At 38.3% G+C, this 21,639-nt stretch overlaps 1 long non-coding RNA gene across 1 annotated transcript in view; it reads right to left on the bottom strand.

Moving 5' to 3' along the window:
* LOC105746157 (uncharacterized) overlaps window positions 1–21,639 on the bottom strand; it is a 55,158-nt gene that overhangs the window by 15,221 nt on the left and 18,298 nt on the right. Inside the window, exon 2 of the long non-coding RNA XR_011646330.1 lies at window positions 20,646–20,723. This is a non-coding gene — a long non-coding RNA (uncharacterized lncRNA). The remainder of the gene's footprint in view (window positions 1–20,645; window positions 20,724–21,639) is intronic.

The following is a 21,639-nucleotide window of genomic DNA, read 5'->3' as shown; positions in this document are numbered from 1 at the left end:
GGGGAAGAAGGACTAGTCAAAGAAATAATGACAGAGAACTTCCCAAACTAAGGAAAAGACATGAATATGCATATCCAAGAAGCTCAGAGAATACCAAATAGGATAAAATGAAGAAAAATACATTCTATCATTTATTGATTATACTATCAAATGCAAAAGAGAATAAAAGTTCTGGAAGCTGCAAGAGAAAAAAGGCAGTGGGCTGAAATACTTAAAAGTGCTGAAGGAAAACAATTGTCAGCCAAGAATTTTATCTCCAGCAAGACTCTATTTCAAAATGAGGGTGAGATTAAGATATTCTCAGATAAAAGCTGAGGGAGTACATCACCATTAGATAGCCCTACCAGCAAAGCTAAAGGGAGTTCTCCAGACTGAAATGAAAGGGGACTAGATAGTGGTTCAAACCAGCATAAAGAAATGAAGAACTATGGTAAAGGTAACCACTTGGGTAATTATAAATACCAGTATTATTGTATTGTATGGTATATAAGCCATATGTAGAACACTGCACCCAATGAAAGCAGAATACACATTCTTTTTGAGTGCACATGGGTCAATCTCCAGAATAGATCATATGCTGGGTTACAAAATAAGTCTCAGTAAACTCAAACATATTGAAATCATATAATGTATATTCTCTGATCATAACAGAATGAAGCTAGAAATCAATAACAGAGGGAGAAATGGAAAATTCACAAATATGTGGAAATTAAACAACATACTATTTAAAAAAACAACAGGTTAAAGAGGAAATCAGAAGCGAAATTACAAAATATCTTGAGATGAATGAAAATGAAATTACAAAATACTAAAACTTTTGGGATGCAATGAAGGCAAAATTTGTAGCTCTAAAAGCTTACATTAAAAAAAGAAGAAAGAGGACAACTAGCAAGATGGCGGTGGAGTAAGGAGCTCCTAGAGTCAGCTCCAGCACAGGGCAGTTAGTAAACACCCACAGCTATCTGGAGCTAGCTGAAGCACCTATCCAGGAGACCAGAAGAGCATCCTGCAACATCCCTGAAGGAAGGAGGAGACTACCCATCTGCAGAGAAGATTCTTAAGAAGAGCACTCCACGCAATGGAGGCCAGTGCCCATTCTCCATTGGATGCACAAGCTGCCTCAGGAGCTGTTCCATGGGTAGAATTGAAAGCTCCACTTCCCAAACATGGGGAAGGAAGAGACAGTTGGGCACCAGCTTCAGCTACTAATGAGTAAATTCAGTGGGCTATAAGAACAGTTAAAGTTTAAGCCTGTCCAAGTCAGAAAGAGGTCAGTTGCCACCATCTTTTTTTTTTTTTCCTTAAAGATTTATTTTTATTTATTTAATTCCCCTCCCCTCCCCCGGTTGTCTGTTTTCTGTGTCTTTTGCTGCGTCTTGTTTCTTTGTCCGCTTCTGTTGTCGTCAGCGGCACGGGAAGTGTGGGCGGCGCCATTCCTCGGCAGACTGCTTCCTCCTTCGCGCTGGGTGGCTCTCCTTATGGGTGCACTCCTTGCGCATGGGGCTCCCTTACGCGGGGGACACCCCTGTCTAGCAGGGCACTCCTTGCACACATCAGCACTGCGCACGGGCCAGCTCCAACCAGGTCAGGGAGGCCCGGGGCTTGAACCGCGGACCTCCCATGTGGTAGACGGACGCCCTAACCACTGGGTTGCCACCATCTTAACTGTACACCTGGCATGAGGGGAAGCAGGGCGGACTGAAAATCATAGTGCTGGAAGGGACCAGCTTCTTTCCATCCAGATCAGATTGCAGCTCTAGCGTAAGCCCCAGCCCCACCTCCGGCAGGGAGGAAGCTGGGGGCACTGCACCAGCCTCTCTGGGAAATTACCAGCCAAGCAGCGGAGGCTGGTGATTATCCTACTTTGGCAGTGCAAGCTGCCCCAGGAGCTATTCTGTGTCTGGAATTGGAAGCTCCATTTCCCAAAAACAGAGGAGGAGGATATGGTTGGCCAATGATTTTAGCTACTGATTGGTAGACTTGGCTGGCTAAAGTGTAACCCCAGGAACAGCTAGGGTGTGAATCTGTCCAAGTCAGAAAGAGGCTGGTGGTCACCATTTTGACTCTGCCCCCAGCATGAGGGGATGCCTGGCTGACTGAAAATCACAGTGACAGTAGGAACTGGTTTCTTTCACCCAGATTGGCCTGCAATGCTAAGCTAGGCTTCAGCCCCACTTCTGGCAGGAAGGAGGCTGGTGGGCCTTGCACCAGTCTATCCAGGAAACTGCAGGTACCTTTGGCTGGCACAGACGGAATAATCAGAAGTCTACAGGGCAACAGCAGTGCTCTTAGACCTGCACTGCATAGATTACTGCCCATTCCTGCAGCTCCATCCCCACCCCAGGCAGAGGAGAAAGGGGTATAAAGCCTCATTAGTCTCTGGGCAACTACAGCCTAGGCCTGCATGACTTGGATTATTCCACACAGCTGTGACTCTGTCCCTATCCCTGGCAAAGGAGAAAGGTGGGAGAATCTTCATCAGTCCCTGAGGCAATGAGGGCAGCTTGAGCCTCCCCGGCTTATAGCACCAACTACATCCTTGGCTCCTACCGCATGACCAACAAGGGAGAAAGGGCAGGAATCCCTGAACTAAAGAGGATAAAACTGCACCCAGAATAAATACTGTAGTAAGCCAGATGCCAAGACACCAATAAAAAATTAAAATCCACACCAAGAAACAGGGAGAAACAGTTAAAGGAACAAGATAAGCCTGCAGATGACATAAAGGAGTTGAGACAACTAATCATAGATGTTCAAACAAATCTTCTTAATAAATTCAATGAGATGGCTAAAGAGATTAAGGATTTAAGAAGACACTGGATGAGCACAAAGAAGAATTTGAAAGCATACATAGAAAAATAGCAGATTTTATGGGAATGAAATGTGTAATAAATGAAATTTTAAAAACATTGGGATTATATAATAGCAGATTTGAGGAGGGAGAAGAAAGGATTGTTCAGGTTGAAGAAATGGCCTCTGAAAGTGAACATAAAAAGGAACGGATAGATAAAAGAATGGAAAAAATTGAACAAGGTTTCAAGGAACTAAATGATAGCAAAAGGCATGCAAACATATGTGTCATGGGTGTTGCAGAAGGAGAAGAGAAGGGAGAAGGGGCAGAAGGGATATAAGATTTAAGAAATAATGGTAGAAAATTTCCCAACCCTGTTGAAGGACATAGATATCCATGTCCTTCAATACAAGCAGCACAATGTACTCCCATTCAAAAAAATCTGAATAGACCAACTCCAAGACTTGTACTCATCAGAATGTCACATGCCAAAGACAAAGAGAGAATTCTGAGAACAGCAAGAGAAAAGCAATTCATAACATATAAGGGATACCTAATAAGATTAATGCTGATTTCTCACCAGAAACTATGGGGGCAAGAAGACAGTGGTGTGATATATTTGAGATACTACAAGAGAAAAACTTCCAGCCAAGAATCTTAAATCCAGCAAGATTGTCTTTCAAAAATGAGGGCAAATTTTGAATGTTCACAGATAAAAAGAAACTAAGAGAATTTCTAACTAAGAGACCAGATTTTCAGGAAATGCTATAGAGTGTGCTAGAGCCTGAAAAGAAAAGACAGGAACGGCCCGGAAGAGAGTCTAAAAATGAAGATTATATCAATAAAAGTAACTAAAAGGGTCAAACAAGTGGTGAAAATAAAATATGGTAGATAAAACTCAAATAGTCAAGAATAAACTTAACCAATGATTTAAAGCACTTATATTTAGAAAACTGCAACAATGTTAAAAGAAATCAAAAAAGGCCTAAATCACTGGAAGAACATTCCATGCTCACAGATTGGAAGACTAAATATCATTAAGATGTCAATTCTACTCAAATTTATATACATATTCAATCCATCCTGATAAAAATCCACCAGCATTTTTAAAAAAAGATTGAAAACATGATTATCAAATTTATTTGGAATGGTAAGGGGTCCTGAATAGCCAGAAACATCTTAAAAAGGAAACATGAACCCTCATCTCCAGACTTTAAATCCTATTACCTAGTTATAGTGGTAAAAACAGCATGGTACTGGCATAAAGACAGAAACATAGACTAATGGAGCCAAATTGATGGTTCAGGAACAGACCCTTGCATGTATTGTCAAGTGATTTTTGACTACCCTGTCAAACCCACACAGCTCGGGCAGAACAGTCCATTCATCATGTGGTGCTGAAAGAACTGGATATCCATAGCCAAAAGAAGGAAAAAGGACCCTCATCTCACACCTTATCCAAAAATTAACTCAAAATGGATCAAAAACCTAAAAATAAAAGCAAGAACCATGAAGCTTCTAGAAGAAACTGTAGGAAAATAGCTTCAAGATCTGGTGATAGGTGATGGATTCCTAAAGGAGGTAAGAAGAGGACTGAGATGGACTACTGATGTTTAATGGATGTAGAAGTTTTAATTAGCTTAATTGTAAAAGTGTGGAAATATATAGAGTGGATGGTACCACATAGTAAGTAACAGCTAGTTTATAAATGGGGATGTGGCTAAAAATGGTTGCGGAGGGATGTAAATGCCAATTGACAGAATGCTAGAGAATAATTTAGGAACTGAATAGCACAGTAAACCAAGAGGTGGATGAGAACTGTGATTGATGGTACAGATGCAAGAGTGTCCTTTGTAAGCTAGAGCAAATCTACATCACTACTGCAGGGTGGTCAGAATGTGAAGAAGCACGGGAAATATATAACTGGAACGACCTATGGACTGTGGTTAGCAGTAATAATATAATATTCTTGCATCTATACCAAAAATGTACTGTGTTAATAATGGGGCAGTATGGAAAATTTGTGCCAAATGTACACTATGGAGGTGGTAACAATCAGATGATATTATCTTATCTGTAACAAATGTTCCACCATAGTGTGATGTGTTGATAGAGTGGTGGTGTTTGAGAATTCTGCACAGGTACATGATTGTTTTATAAGTTTACAACTTTTGTCATAAAAAACATATTTAAAAAATAATAGGGTAGGTTGGGAGGAAAATACACCAAATGTAAGATAAGGACTATAATTAGTAGTAAGATTTTGACAATAGTCTTTTATAATTTGTAACAAATATCTTACAACAATGCAAGGTGTTGGTGGAGGGTTGATGTATGGGATCCCTGTATGATGTTATACATGTTTGCTTTATAAGTTCACAACTTTTACTATTTACACTTATTGTTTATGTATGTTCATATATAAATGATATAATTATAATAGGGTAGGGTGGGGGAAAAATACTTTGGTTAGTAGTAATATTTGACAGTGGTCTTTGATCATTAGTTAAGTTTAACAACGATGCAAGGTATTGGTGGTAAGGTGAGTTATGAGTATCCTGTATGATATTATATATGTTTGTTTTGTAATCCACAACTATTACTATACACTTATTGTTTATGTATGTTTATATATGAGTGACATAGTTCAGTAATTAAAAAAAAAAAAAAGACTTCAAATCAGAGACCTAACCTCGAAACTGGAAGAAGTAGAAAAGGAAGAGGAAAGTAAAACTGAAAGCAAACAGAAGGAAGGAAATAACAAAGATTAGAGCTGAGAGAAATAGAATAGAAAACAAGAAAATGATGAAATCAACAAAATAAACAAGGCTTTAGGTAACAAAGAAAATTAAAAGAGAATAAAAATAATGAAAATAAAAATGAAAAGGAAGACATTACTACTGACCCCACTGAAATAAAAAAGAGTATAAGTAGATACTGTGAACAATTATATGCCAATAAATTTGATAACCCAGATGAAATGGACAAATTCTTAGAGACACACAAACTATCTACATTGATTCAAGAAGAAATAGAAGATCCAAACAAACCAATTACTAGTACAGAGATTGAATCAGTAATTAAAAACCTCCCAATACAGAAAAGCCCAGGACCAATGGCTTCACAGGGATTCTACCAAAGCTTCCAAGAACACAACTCCAATTTTGCTCAAACGCTTCCAAAAGATGTGTAAAGGAAAAAACACTCCCTAAGTTATTCTACAAGGCTAACATCACCCTCGTACCAAAGCTGGATAAAGATACCACAAGAGGGAAACGGACTTGGCCCAATGCATAGGGTGTCCGTCTACCACATGGGAGGTCCGCAGTTCAAACTCCGGGCCTCCTTGACCCATGTGGAGCTGGCCCACGCGCAGTGCCGATGTGCGCAAGGAGTGCCATACCATGCAGGGGTGCCCCCGCACAGGGTTCATTTTGTTTCCAAACCTGTCAATTTTGCCATGGTGCCAGGTTCTGAATTATCTTTTCCTATTAGTTTTGGCTCTCTGTGGCGCTTGTGGGCTGGGCGGCAGTCCGCGGTGCTTGCGGGCCGGGCAGCTCTCCACAGCATGTGGGTGAGCCTGCCTTCACAAGGAGGTTCTGGGACGTGAACCCAGGGCCTCCCATATGGTAGATGGGAGCCCAGCTGATTGAACCACAGCCACTTCCCGATGTTCTTCATGGTGGGCCCTCCGGATCACATCTGAAAGTTAATATGCTAATGACATGACAGGATCAGTCACAATTGTAGTCTTAGGGTTGAAGGCTGGGCACACTAGAAAGAACAACCATGTGATAGGGGATTTGGGGCTTTGAGTCATATCATGTTTGCTAAACTTCCTTGACCCATGAGAGTGGAAGGGAGCTGAAGATTGAATTCAGTCATCTCTGACACGCCATACAAATTTGGGACACTTGAAGCTCAGATGAGCTTCCATGATTGATTTATGTGCTGGCAGGATGACACATTCTGACTCCACGTGAGAGAACCTGGAAGCCTGTATTTGAGATCTCCCAGCCCTCGTCCTATGCATCTCTTCTTTTGACTTATTTGTATCCTTTTACTGTAATATAACTATAATCCTAAGAATTATGATTTCAGTGAGTTCTACAAGTTGTTCCATCTAACTATTGAACCCAAGTTGTGAGAATCCATGAATTTGTAGCCACTAGGTAAGATGTACGGGTGGCTTGGGTCTCCCAACCTGCATCTGGTGCTTGAAAGACAATCCTGTAAAGGACTGCCCTTAATCTACAGAGTCTGGCTGAAATACAGATAGAGTCTGAACTGAATTGAATTGAGTTACAACACTATTTGAAGTTGGTGTAAAAAGCTGAAGATTTTACAACTTTTATATATATTAATCCAAACAATGCATGAGATTTCATCCTACCTTAAGATTTAGATCATGCAATAACAAATTCCATCTTATTCACCTGGAAATCTCAGATCTATGGAAAATTTGAAAGTCTTCTCATGGATGGTCAAATGGAACCATTGTCTTTATCTCACCATCCTCTAGACCAGACCTGGAAAGCATAAATCTTTATGTAAAGGACTTAGATTTCTTCACTGCTCCATCAATGTCCTTCACAGAAGAATGAGAACTTAAAGACATGTTAAATATTCTGGTCAGTAATTATATGAACACTAGTTAGTTTAGAGTAGGCCTCATAGGGAGGATGGCATCACTGTTCATTGGAATAAGAAATGACAAGCAGGTGGGAAACTTCAGGAAAACTACTGAAAATATTGACATGACCTAAAAAACACACACGTATTTTAAGAAGGAGCCATGGTTTCACATCTGAAAGGGCTGATCAGGGCTCAGATTCCTTTACTGGAAAAGCACAGAATCTAGAAAATTCAAAGCTGGGAGAAGATAAAGACCTTGAGATCAGTTGTGCATTAGTGTTTCCCACAGAATTTAATGTTATGCTCTTCCATTCTAGGATCCGAACTACCTCCCATTACATTCAGTTGGGAAGATTAAGATTCTAGATAAATCCATTTTCTCCCTCAAATCCCAGGGACCTCAGCTGCACAAACTCACAGAGCAGAGGCATTTCTGCATTGAAGCCAGACCAAGATACTTCAACGGGAAATTTTCAGGCCAATGTGCCATTTGGTGAGGCCAATATGAACCGGAGATTGGGCAACTCAGTCATGCTGAGCAGATTCTCCTCCATTTCCACCTTCCAAGACTAAAAAGGGGCCACATCATACCAACCAGAACCTCTTTTGCATTTCTGGAGTTGGGTGAAGTTGGTTAAGACAATGGAGATGGAAAGGCAGTGCTCAGCATTCTGAATCTAGCAAAGCTTATTAGTTAAAAATATATGACATTATTATTGCACTAGAATACAACGTAGCCTTAAATGTTAAGTGAGGAAAAATATTTCAGGACACATTCCACATATACTACTAATAGAAAAATCAGGTTGACCAATTATTTTTGTAAAATATAAAAACTTACCAATCAATATATAAAGAGTGGTAGACAGAGCATCAGAAATCAGTAGATAGAAAGTCTGTGAAGTTATATGACCATGTATTTGTTTTAATCTTGATTTTTTTCTTTATTGAAGTGTACTTCATAATTGTAACAATGGTCATATGGTAACTTGAAATATACGTGTGTATATATATGTATACGTGTGTATATATATGTATATATTTTAATTTATTAGGAGGATGTTTTCCAACAAAATACTTTGTTCTCTAAATTTAGATTCTTTTACTGAATGGCTTATTATTTGTTTCCTTTTGTTACCACTACCTGGACTATGATTTCTCCTTAGGTATTTTTGAGTACTGTCTACAAATGGGGAACAGTCCCAGAGTAATCTCTTGTATGAACTGATGATTGTTTCAGTGCAGCTTTATTTCAAGTCTTCTTAACAGAAGGGTTCATTTTGCTTCCAAACCTGTCAATTTAGCCATGGTGCCAGCTTCTGAATTATCTTTTCCTATTAGTTTTGCTTTGCACCTAACATAATTAGAATGAAACTATAAGGTATAAAGGTTACAGTATAAAATCCATGTTTTTTTCCCCACAGAGATAGCACGGGCTCAGTATAACTTGTTTTTAACCTGACTGTTGCTATAGTCAGAGTGAAGTGTCCTTCCTGAGAACTCACAAGGCAAAGTTACCTAAAGCTCTCCAGTGGCCTTTATCACACTCCCTTACACTTATTCCTATTCAGGTTTTTCTTCCTTCATAGATTATAAGCATTTTAAAGGAAGAAATTATGTTTTTTTAGTGATTGTTTTAATCCAAACACTAAAATTTCCAAGTCTGGAATAGCATAGAAACTTAGTATGTTTGACCACAAAATTACACTTGTAGGAATTTTTTTTAAGGAAATAACTATGAACATGTACAAGGATGTTCATCAGAGAATAAGTTTTGAAAACAAAAATTAAAATGTAAACATATCACAGTAGGCAAGAAGTTAAATATTGTTTGCTACATGGTGACATACTAAGCCTCTACTAATAAAGATGGTATTTCTCCATATTAATTGATGGAAAACAACATTACTTCAATGAATAAGGTAAGTTTAAAAAGGTATGCATAATTTAGGAGGTGGTACCCTGTTGAAATTAATAACAAATGCTCAGTTGTCAGACACTCAGGAAGTGAAAACCAACTTTGAGCTGTAAGAGTTAATAACATCTCAGGTCTGTTTCCCCAACAGCAAAGAAGGGATAAGAATAGCACCTACTGTATATGATTACTTTCATTGCTGGATGATTAAGCAAGGTATATCATATAATCACTAAAAAGTATATAATCACTAAATGTCCCTTAGTCCATTACTACAAAAGGAAGTTAAAATGTTGCTTCCTGTTTTCCTTAAAGTTTGTGATTCTTGGGCTTTCTCTTTTTTATAATTCTAAATTTTAAAAATGTCATGGCCTATCTTTGAGAAAATGCAATTCATAGAGGGTGTCTTCCTTAATAATTTGGTGCACTGGTAATTAAGATGTAAACTGCATTTCTAGTATCTAAAAGGTATAAACACTTGAAATCTTTTTCAAACAAGAAGATCCCTGGCATTTCTCATCCCTTCACACACAGAAAGTATAGGATTGAGCTAAATTCCTTTTTCAAACTAAGAGTTGAAGTCTTTGTCTCCTTTACCTGATGAATCTTGTTCTGCCAAAATAAAACCACACACAAATGCTCACAGTTAAAAATTGGAAACACATATATGAAAATATTAAGAGTGATTATTTCTGGGCAGGTGTATTATGGGCTATTATAACTTTACCTACAGAAGTAACTTAGGTAATGATGGTTTTTGCAACATCATAAATGAAACACAAAGATATTTCAGAGTGTTTAAAATATTTAAAAATATCATTATTAGGAGAGGACACATTTTTTAGTCACTTTTAAAAATCTGTAAATATTAGGTCTGGCATGAAAAATCAATGTGATGGAAACAAACAACACCAGTTCTTGAATATCCTTTAGCAGTTCTGCATTGATAGAATTAGATGCATTGCTCTATAAATATTCCTCTGTTAATGGAAAGTGAAATGTTCTTAAGACATAGTTTTGTGTACACAGATGATGCTTAATAAGTGTGGCTATACCCCTTCCATTTTTCTCCAAAGAAAAAATTAAAGTAGCATTTTGGATCCAATCCTTACAAAGCATTTTTTACAAAATTCAGTTTTGTAAAATGAGCTTCATATATAATTTAGAAATTACTTGAGGACTATTATACACAATTACAAATACTGCTTAACAATAGATCATAGTCATTTTCTTTTCTAATGACTAATCTCTTATAAATATGAACTTTATTTGGTGCTTACAATCAATCCCATGATGTGGGGTGATTTTCTTAATCATTCCCATCAGTTTGATCACTTAATTTGTGTAAGACCATTCCAAGGGAAAAAAAAAACTTTGATTCCAGATCTAAAACCCAGGTCTAGACCTTTTGGATTATTACATCTTTGAAAAATGCAAATTTACAAATAAATATGGCAGTTCTCTATACAATTTCAAGGCATTTGGAGTCCCATATAAGCCCAGAAATACAAAGGAACTCTGCTTAAAATTCCTGTTCTGGAACACATGAAACTCTGGCTCACTTCCTTAACTTGCAAGCACCTATCGCATTTAACATCATATTTCTGTACCTTCTGATCTGTAGGAGCCAGAAGGGGAATGATCTAGAATCACCATAATACTAACCATTGTTCTGTTTCACCCTCCTGGGTGTAGCAGTTTGCTATATTATGAATTCCAAAAATAGATACTGGATTATGTTTATAAATTGGTCTGTGCCTGGGCATGATTAAATTATGATTATGGCTTTGATTGGGCTATGTCAGTAGGGTGTTCAGTCCCCACCCCTTGGTGGGTGGGAACTCACAGATAAAAGGCATGTCCAAGGACAGAGTTAGAGGGTGTTTTCTTTTTTTTTAAGATTTATTTATTTATCTCTCCTCGCCCCACCCCCCGCCCTGGTTGTCTGTTCTCTGTGTCTATTTGCTGCGTCTTTGTCTGCTTCTGTTGTCAGCGGCATGTTTCTTTTTGTTGTGTCATCTTGTTGTGTCAGCTCTCCATGTGTGCTGCGCCATTTTTGGGCAGGCTGCACTTTCTTTCGCACTGGGCAGTTCTTCTTAAGGGATGCCCTCCTTGCACGTGGGGCTCCCCTACGTGGGGACACCCCTGCGTGGCATGGCACTCCTTGCGCCATCAGCACTGTGTATGAGCCAGCTCCACATGGGTCAAGGAGGCCCAGGGTTTGAACCACGGACCTCCCATGTGGTAGACGGACGCCCTAACCACTGGGCCAAGTCCGCCGCCCAAGATAAATTTTAATACTACCAGGAAAGGACAATTTTGTCCAATAAAGAAGGTCAGGTAAATTAATTAGCATCTCCTAGGAACAAAGTTACATTTACGTAATTCCTCATCTTTGTACTCATTAAAAGTGGACTGAATAATTAAATGTGTTTAAAATGATTGGGAGAGAGGATTGCGGGAAGCTGGAAGAGTAGGAAACTTTAGAAATCAGTCCTTTTACCAGAACAACTATTAAACAGGTAGGAACTGTCTGAATCAACTACTTCAGAACTCCAGAGTCCAGCAGAACATTGTGGCAGCATCCAGAGAACAGCAGGTGGATGAGGCTGGTAAACTGGAATAAATACCAGTGAAATGCACACTCTGTGGGCAACTACAATTGCCCATCCTCCAGTCTTGTGGTTGGCAGCAATGAGGTACTCAAACCTGGCCTCTAGTTCAGCATGCTGGTGCCAGAGTGGGACATAACGGCCTAATTCTCCAAGATCTGGGGGTGTTTGGTCCTACTGCTCATCACTGCTTTTGATTAGCTCTTCAGATTACTGGGGACCAAGCTCTGAGGGTGGCCAATGTTACAACCACTATACCCCCAGGAAAAGGTGGTGGAGGAGACTTAAAGATTGTATGCTTCCTCAGAGCTACAGAGGACAGTTAAAGGACTGCATTTATTGGGAAGGTGCTGAGTCAAGAAAGTGCAGCTTTGGGGAGCCACGAGAGAAATTCCTGGTTCCATTCCTGGCCCCTTTCTCAATTCCCTCTCCAGGGCAAAATGGAACCAGAAGTGCTTGATTTGGGGTCCCTGGCTTTGTTCTCACTGGGAAAGACTGACTTGGGAAATTCCTCTATGGCATGCACCCTCCAAGAATTTGCCCTCAAGGCAAAAGCAGCTTGAGACAGAGAAAGTAAATTAAGAAATAATTGAGCCAGGTGGCCTGGAGATTTACCTGCTTTAAGTCCTGCAGTGGAACATTCAGGAGAGGGAGAATTTCTCTTCCGTTGGGAATAGAAGGAACATTCAAATTCTGGTAAACAGGGGAACTCCCAAGGTCACTAGCAAGCACAGGCCAAGAAACAGGTCCAGAAAAGACAAGGAGGACCCTGCACTTTGCATTTGCCTCAGGCTTACCTTCTCAATTGGAGGGCTGAACTCTGAAGGAGAACACCAATAGCTGCAAAGCCAATTTACAAAGCCTGTGAAAGGTGTTTTTTGCTTAGGTTTGTTTGGTTTTGTTACTTCCTGACACTCAAGAAAATTGCTGTCATACCACTAGCTGGAAACAAATTCAACACATGGACATTTCATGGAATAAATCCCAGAGTTAACATTTTAAAGCATTAAAATGTTCAGTGTACAACAAAAGATTATAAGACAAATAAGGAAACAGGAAATGATGGTCCATCCAAAGGAAGAATATAAAAATACAGAAAACATCAACAAAGAAGACCAGACTGTGGACATACCATACAAAAAGTGTAAACAATGAATGAACTATATGACAATCTTAGTAAAGTAGTAGAAATTTTAAAAAGGAACCAAACAAAATACTGGAGCTGAAGATCACAATAACTATAGTGAAAAATTCCCAGAAGGGTTTAAACCACAGATTGGAGCTGACAAAAGAAAGAATCAGTGAGCTTGAAGACAAGACAATTGAAATGAGTCACACTGGGGACCAGAAATAAAAAAGTAATAGAAAATGTTAAAATAGCCTAAGAGGCCTGTGGGACACAATCAAGTATACAAATATAAGCATTATAGGAGTCCCAGAAAAGGAAGACAGAGAGAAAGGGTCAGAAGAAATATTCAAAGAAATAATGACAGAAAACTTGCCAAACTTAGCAAAAGACATGAATATACACATGCAAGAAGCCCAGAGAACACCAAACAGGATAAATCTGAAGAGAAATATGCCCTAAAACATATTGGTCAAGCTGTCAAATGCAACTGACAATGAGAAAGTTCTGAAAGCTGCAAGAGAAAATCAACATGTTGTGTACAAGGGAGTCTCAAGTAGTGTTGATTTCTCATCAGAAATCATGGAGACAAGAAGGCAGAGGGTTGACATACTTAAAGTGCTGAAAGAAAAACAACTGCCAACCAAGAATATTATATCTGGTGAAATTTTCTTTCAAAAATGTGAGAGAGATTAAGACATTTCCAGATAAACAAAAGCTGATGGAATTCATTATCACTACTTGCCTTACAAGTAGTGCTAAAGGGAGTTTTTCAGAATGAAAGCAAAGGACACTAGACAGTGGTTCAAAGCAGCATAAAGAAATAAAGATCTCTGGTAAAGGTAAACATATGGACAATTATAAATGCTAGTACTATTATATTTTTGTTGTTGTTGTTTTGGTATGTATCCACTTCTTCCTTACAGGTGCTAAATTGAAAATGCATGGCATGTAATAATAAATCTATTGTATTAGACATACAATGTATAAAGATATAATATGCAACAAGTACAAAAAAGAATGGGGGAAGGATGGTACAGGAACAGTATATTTGTATGCTATTAAAGTCAGATATGATTGCTATATATTTAAGATATTAAATTTTAACCCCATGATAAACACAAAGAAAATATATGAAAAAATACATTCAGAAAGAAAGGAGACAGGACTCAATAGGTACAATACAAAAAAATCAAATAAATATGAAAGTAGGCATTTACAAAAGAATGGAAGGACAAAAAAGGTATGACTTACAAAGACTAAGTAGCAAAATGGCAGAAAAAAAGTCCTGCAGAAATATATTAAACTTCATTTTTGAAGACGTTTTGAATCACAGAGGGGTTCAACTATTGCAGGGGAAGAGTACTGATGTGGGGTGTCATTGATGGGGGATGCATGGGTGGGAGAGAGTTCTCCAGGGCATGCATATAGATTATATAGATATGTTTGGAAGTTTGTTGGGTATTGACAAAGAGGATAGAGTATCACACAACAACTGAGGGAATGCTAAGTTCCCATTCTAGGAAACTCTGTCACACTCCCCAACAGAGAAGCAACAATCCCCAAGTACAAGGGCAAAGGTCAGAGAAGGATGATCCAATGATGGGCCCTTGATACTGATGATTATGTTTATGAGCCTGTGTGCTTGAAATTTCAACTTTGCCTAGAGCTGCAGGGTGCTTGAGAGTTATCTCCTAAGAACCTCCATGTTGCTCAACTGTGGCACTCTCTAAGCCAAACTCAGCATGTAAATGCATCACCTTCCCTGCAGTGTGGGACATGACTCCTGGGGATAAGCCTCTCTGGTGCTGAGGGATTACAGCTGAGCACCACCTGGTGATGCAACTAGAAAATGACCTTAAATGAAAGGGGGAAATGGTAAAGACAAATGAGTTTATATGGCTAAGAGACAGGAGGTCATCAGAGGCGTCACACTTATGCACATCTCAGCAGGATCTCAGAGACAGCCAACGTAGACACAACCCCAGGTAGTGGTGCTCCTGAGGGCTATGGAGATACCCAGGCCCTACGGTCATGACAGATGACTCTGGAGTTTGGTGCCTTGCCAGTGGGCCCTGCTTTGGAATTTGTGCTTCTGACTGTGAGGGCGTTGGACTCAGATGTGACCTCTCTACACATGCCTATTCTGTCGCTTTTACTGAACCTGTGGTTGGCACCAGGGTTGGTGTATGCTCAGGAGACTTGAAACTCTGGACTGTCTATGTGCCACTGGGCCCTGAGCCTCAGCAGAGTTACAACACTTACTCTCTGGTTCATTGGACTTACCCAGGTCATCTAACAGGGAGGTGATGATGGTCAACCACCACACCAGGGAACCAAGAGAGTCTACAGCTGCAAGCAAGTCATGTGGAATCTAAGCCCCCTCTTGATTTAGAGGTGGAGTGGACATCACCATCCCAGGGTCCTCAGGATGGAGGAATAAAATATGGATTAGAGTGGGCTTACTGGTATTCCACTGTAGAATTATTGTGCCTCTATCAATGGAAGAAATTATATCACTGATGTGGAGACAGTGGCTGCAAGAGTTGCTGAAGGCAGGAAGAGGGAAAAAGGTGTAATATTGGGGCACTTTCAGGGCTTGGCATTCTCCTGAACAATATTGCAGGGACAGATGCAGGGCATTATATATCCTGCTTAACCCACTGAATGGACTGGGAAAGAGTGTAAACTACAACATAAACTATAATTCATGCTGTGTAGCAATGCTCCAAAGAGTACTCATCAAATGCAATGACTGTACCACACTAATGAAAGAAGTTGTTGATGTAGGAGGAGTGGGGGTGTGGGGAATAGGGTATATGGGAACCTCTTATATTTTTTATTGAAACATTTTGTGTGATTTATATATCTTTAAAAGAAAAAAAAAATTTTAAGTCCTGCAGAGATTGACAGAATGGCTAATAAAGCATGAGGCAACTATATGCTGTTTTCAAGAGACTCACCTTAAATTCAAAAGCATAAATAGGTACAAAGTGAAAGGATGGATAAATACACCATTCAAGAAGTAACCAAAAGAGAATTGGGAAAGCTATACTACTATCATATAAAATAGACTTTAAGTAAAGGACTGTTATGAGGGACAAAGATGGTCATCATACACTGATAAGGGGTCAATTGAACAAGAAGATGTAACAACTATAAACATATATGCACCTAACAGCAGACACCCAAAATAAATTAAGCAAATATTGACAGACTTGTAGGGAGAAATAGATGGCTCTGCATTAATAGGATGAGACTTTAATATACCACGTTCAGTAATGAATAGTACATCTAGATAAAAAATCAATAAGGAAATAGAAGATTGAACAATACTCTAAACCAACTAGATGGCATAAATATAGAACACTTAACCCACTAGCAACAGGATACAACAGAACAGTGAACATGTATCATTCTCTAGGATAGAACACTGGAAGGTCACAAAGCAAGTCTCAATAAATTTAAAAATATTGAAATAATATAATGTATTGTCTCTAGCCACAGTGGAATAAAGTTAGAAATCAATAACAGAGGGGGAAATGGAAAATTCATACATATGTGGGAATTAAGGAACAGACTCTTATGGGTTAAAGAGGAAATCACAACAAAAATTAGGAAATATGTTGAGGTGAATGAAACTGAAACACAACACACCAAAATTCCTGGGATGCAGCAAAGACAGTGCTGAGAGGCAAATTTATAGCTCTAACTGCACACATTAAAAAAGAAGAAAGCTGTGAAATCAGAGACCTAACCTCAAAACTAGAGGAACCAGAAAAAGAAGAGCAAACTAAACCCAAAGCAAGCAGAAGGAAGGAAATAAAAAATACTAGAGATAAGATAAATGAAATAGAGAATTTTAAAAATCAAGAATCAACAGAGGAAAGATAAACAAAATCAACAAACCTTTACTAGACAAGGAAATAAGAGGATACAAATAACTAAACTCAAAAAATGAAAAGGGGGACATTACCACTGACCTCACAGAAATAAAAAAGGAGTATAAGAGGACACTATGAACAACTGTATGCCAACAAATTTGATAACCTAGATGAAATGGACAAATTTCTAGAAACACACAATGTACCTACACATATTCAGGAAGAAATAGAAGATATTAACATGCTAATAACTAGTAAAAAGATTGAATCAATAATCAAAAGCCCCCCCAACAACCTAAACAGCCCAGGACCAGATTGCTTCAGAGGGGAATTCTCCCAAAAGTTTCAAGAAAAATTAACACCCGTCATGCTGGAACTCTTCCAAAAAACTGAAGCAGGAGTGAGTGTAACTCAGTGGCTGAGCAAGAGGAGGGAACACTCCCTAATTCATTTTAAGAGGTCAACATCATCCTCATACCAAGGTCAGGTAAAGACACCACAAGAAAAGAAAATTAAAGATCAATATCTCTTATTAACATAGATGCAAAAATCTTCAACAAAATACTAGCAAACCAAATACAACGGCATATTAAAGGAATTATACACCATAATCAAGTAGGATGTTATGATAGGCAAGCAAGTGTGGTTCAACATGAGAAAATCAATTAATATAACATAACGAAGGAAAAAAACCCACGTGATCATCTCAATTGATACAGAGGAGGCTATTGACAAAATCCAGCACTCATTTTTGGTAAAAAAAAAAAAAAAGACTTAGAATACTAGGAATGGAAGGAAACTTTCTCAACGTGATAAAGGGCATATATGAAAACCCACAGCTAAAATCCTACTTAATGGTGAAAAACTAAAAGCTTTCTCTCTAAGATCAGGAACAAAACAAGGATATCCACTTTCCCAATGTTATTCTATATTGTACTGGAAGTTTTAGCTAGAGCAAGAATCAAGAAAAAGAAATAAAAGGCATTGAATTGGAAAGGAAGAACAAAAACTCACTATTTACAGAAATATACATAGAAAGTCCTGAAAATTTTACATCAAAGCTATTAGAGGGGCGGCGGACTTGGCCCAGTGGTTAGGGCGTCCATCTGTCACATGGGAGGTCCACGGTTCAAACCCCAGGCCTCCCTGACCCGTGTGGAGCTGGCCCATGCGCAGTGCTGATGCGCACAAGGAGTGCCATGCCACACAGGGGTGTCCCCCGCGTAAGGGAGCCCCACGCACAAGGAGTGCGCCCTGTAAGGAGAGCCGCCTAGTGCAAAAGAAAGTGCAGCCTGCCCAGGAATGGTGCCGCCCACATGGAGAGCTGACACAACAAGATGATGCAACAAAAAGAAACACAGATTCCCATGCCACTGACAATAACAGAAGCAGACAAAGAAGACGCAGCAAATAGACACAGAGAACAGACAACCGGGGGGAGGGGGGAATTAAATAAAATCTTTAAAAAAAAAAAGCCACTAGAGGGAAGTGGATGTGGCTCAACTGAGTGGGCTCTCATCTACCATATGGGAGGCCCTGGGTTCACTTCCCAGGGCCTCCTTGTGAAGGCAAGCTGGCTGCACCCATGGAGAGCTGACAACCCATGCCTGTGGAGAGCTGGTGCAGCAAGATGATGCAACAAAGGGAAACAAGCAGACAGAAGAACATGCAGTGAATGGACACAGAGAGCAGATGCAAGCAAGTGGCAAGGTGAGGGGCATAAATAAATCAATCTTAAAAAAAATACTAGAGCTAATAAATTCAGCAAAGTGGCAGGATACAACATAAGCACTCAAAAATCAGGTGTTTTTATATATTAGCAAAGTGCAATCTGAGGAGGAAATCAAGGAAAAATTCCATTTACAATAGAAATTAAAAGAATCAATTATCTAGGAATGAATTTAACCAAGGATGTAAAGGACTTGTATACAGAAAATTACCAAGTATTGGTAAAAGAAATCAAAGAAGTCCTAAATAAATGAAAGGACATTCTCTGTTCATGCATTGGAAAACTAAATATAATTAAGATGTCAATTCTACCCAAAATGATAACAGATTCAATCAATACCAATCAAAATTCCAATAACTTATTTGCATAAATTTATTTGGAAGGGTAAGGGACCCTGAAGAGGCAAAAACATCTTGTAAAAGAAGAACAAAGTCGGAGGACTCATGTTTCCTCAAAATAAAGCATATTACAAAGCTATGGTTTTCAAAATAACATGGTACTGGCACAAGGGTAGATATATTGCCCAATGATAATGAACTAAGAGTTCAGAAAAAGACCCTCATATCTACGGGCAATAGAACTTTGACAAGACTGCCAGGTCCACTCAATTGGGGAAGAATAATCTCTTCAGTAGTGCTGGAAGAATTGTATATCCATATGCAAAAGAATTAAAGAAGACCCCTATCTCATACCACATACAAAAATTAACTCCAAATGGATCACAGGTGACAGGACTATAAAACTCCTAGAAGAAAATAACAGAGAAGCATCTTGTGGATTTTGTGATAGGCAGTGGGTTTTGCTGCACAAGAAAAGAATGGGGGAAAAAAAAATTGGGACCTTATCAAAATTAAAAACTTTTCTGCCTGAAAGAACTTTGTCATGAAAGCGAAAAGACAATTTATGCAGTGGGAGAAATATTTGGAAACCACAAATCCAATACGGTTTTAATATCCACAATATATAAATATACAACTCAACAATAACAAGACAAACAAACCAAATAAAAAATGTGCAAAAGAGCGGAATAGACATTTTCCAAAGAAGAAATGCAAATGGCTATAAAGCACATGAAAAGATGTTCATCCTCACTGGCTATTAGGGAAATGCAAATCAAAACCACAATGAGATAACATTTCACATCCACTAGAATGGCTGCTATTAAAAAAAAAACTGAAAAATACAAGTGTTGTGTTCTCCATACAAATGGAGAAATAGGAACACTCATTCTTTGCTGGAGGGAATGTAAAAAGGGGTAGGCAGTATGGAAGACAGTTTGACAGTTCCTCAGCTTAGTACAAAATTCTGAGTGAAATAAGTCAGATACAAAATGACAAATATTATATCATCTCACTGATATGAACTTATTTTAATAAGCAAATTCATAGAGTTAGACTCTAGGTTATAGTTTACCAAGGGATAGATAGGGTTTAGAGAATGGGGAGTTGATGCTTAATTTCTACAGGTTTTCTATTCAGGTTGACGGTAAAGGTTTAGAAATGGATGGTGGTGAAGGTAGCACATTATTGTGAGTATAATCAACAGCACTGAGCTATATAGGTAAATTGGCTAGAAGAGGAAACTTTAGGATATATATATTACTAAAATAAAAATTAAAAGATAAAACATTGGACTGTACAACACAGTGAACCTTATTATAGATGATGGATTACAGTTAATAGAACAAGTATAAGAATGTTCTTTCATAGATTATAACAAATGTACAACATTAATACAAGCTGTTAACAATAAAGTGGTATGTGGGGGAAAATACACCTAAAGTGTAATATTAATAAATGATGAACAATACTTAATAGTACTGTTTTATTTTAAAAAAAGATTATCATGGAATCGATGTAGCTCAAGTGGTTCAGCACCCCCTTCCCACGTGCAAAGTCTCAGGTTTGATCCCTGGTACCTCTAAAACAAAACAAAACAAAACAAAAAACTAACTTTCAGTAGCCGATGTAGCTCAGTGGTTGATCACTTGCTTCCCATGTATGAGGTCCTAGGTTCAATCCCTGGCACCTCCTAAAAAAAAAAAAAATGATCTTTCATCAATTGTAACAAAGGTAACTATTGTTAAAATAGTGCAATTATTAACAAATGATATTCATTGATTGTAATTAATGTTCCCCACCAATGCAAGGTGTTGGTGGTAGGGTGGTAAATAGGGAATCCTATATTTTATATAAGATTGTTCTCTAAACTGACAATTTCTCTAATAAAAAAAGAAAATTGATACATGTAACACATCTCATACTAAGATATATTTAAAAATCACATGATCACCTCAATACTCAGAAAAAGTATTTGACAAAATCTAACACCCTTTCATGATACAAAACAGCATATAGACTAGGAACAGAAGAGAACTTCCTCAACTTGATAAATGATATCTTACTAAAGCCCACAGCTAACATTATAATTAATAGTGAAAGACTGAAAGCATTTCCCCCATGATCTGGAATAAGACAAAGATACCACTCTCATTCTAGTCAGGGCTATTAGGCAAGAAAATGAAATAAAAAGGCATCCAAATTGGAAAGGAAGAAGTAAAACTCTCTATTTGCAGATAGCATGATCATGTACACAAAAAATCACCAGAAATTCATCCCTCCAAAAATCCTTTCAGAGCTAATAAACAAGTTCACCATGATGGCAGGATACAAGATCAATATATAAAAATCATTTGTATTTCTACACATTTGCAATTTATATTTTAACATGAAATTTTTTAAAAATCCATTTACAACAACATCAAAAACTTTAAAATAATTAGGAATAAATTTAACAAAAAAATGCAATACTTGTACACCAAAAGCTACAATACACCTTGGAAGAAATTAAAGAAGAGCTAAATAAATGAAAAGACACCCCATATTCATGGCTCAGGAACAGTAAGGAATGGTCCTTAAGTTGCATTAGTTGAATGTTTCAAGAACAG

The sequence above is a fragment of the Dasypus novemcinctus genome, chromosome 18 (assembly GCF_030445035.2).
Source record: "Dasypus novemcinctus isolate mDasNov1 chromosome 18, mDasNov1.1.hap2, whole genome shotgun sequence".
NCBI classification, from domain to species: Eukaryota; Metazoa; Chordata; class Mammalia; order Cingulata; family Dasypodidae; genus Dasypus; species Dasypus novemcinctus.
The sequence above is the reverse complement of the archived record's forward strand: the minus strand, read 5'-3'. Positions and strand labels throughout refer to the sequence as shown.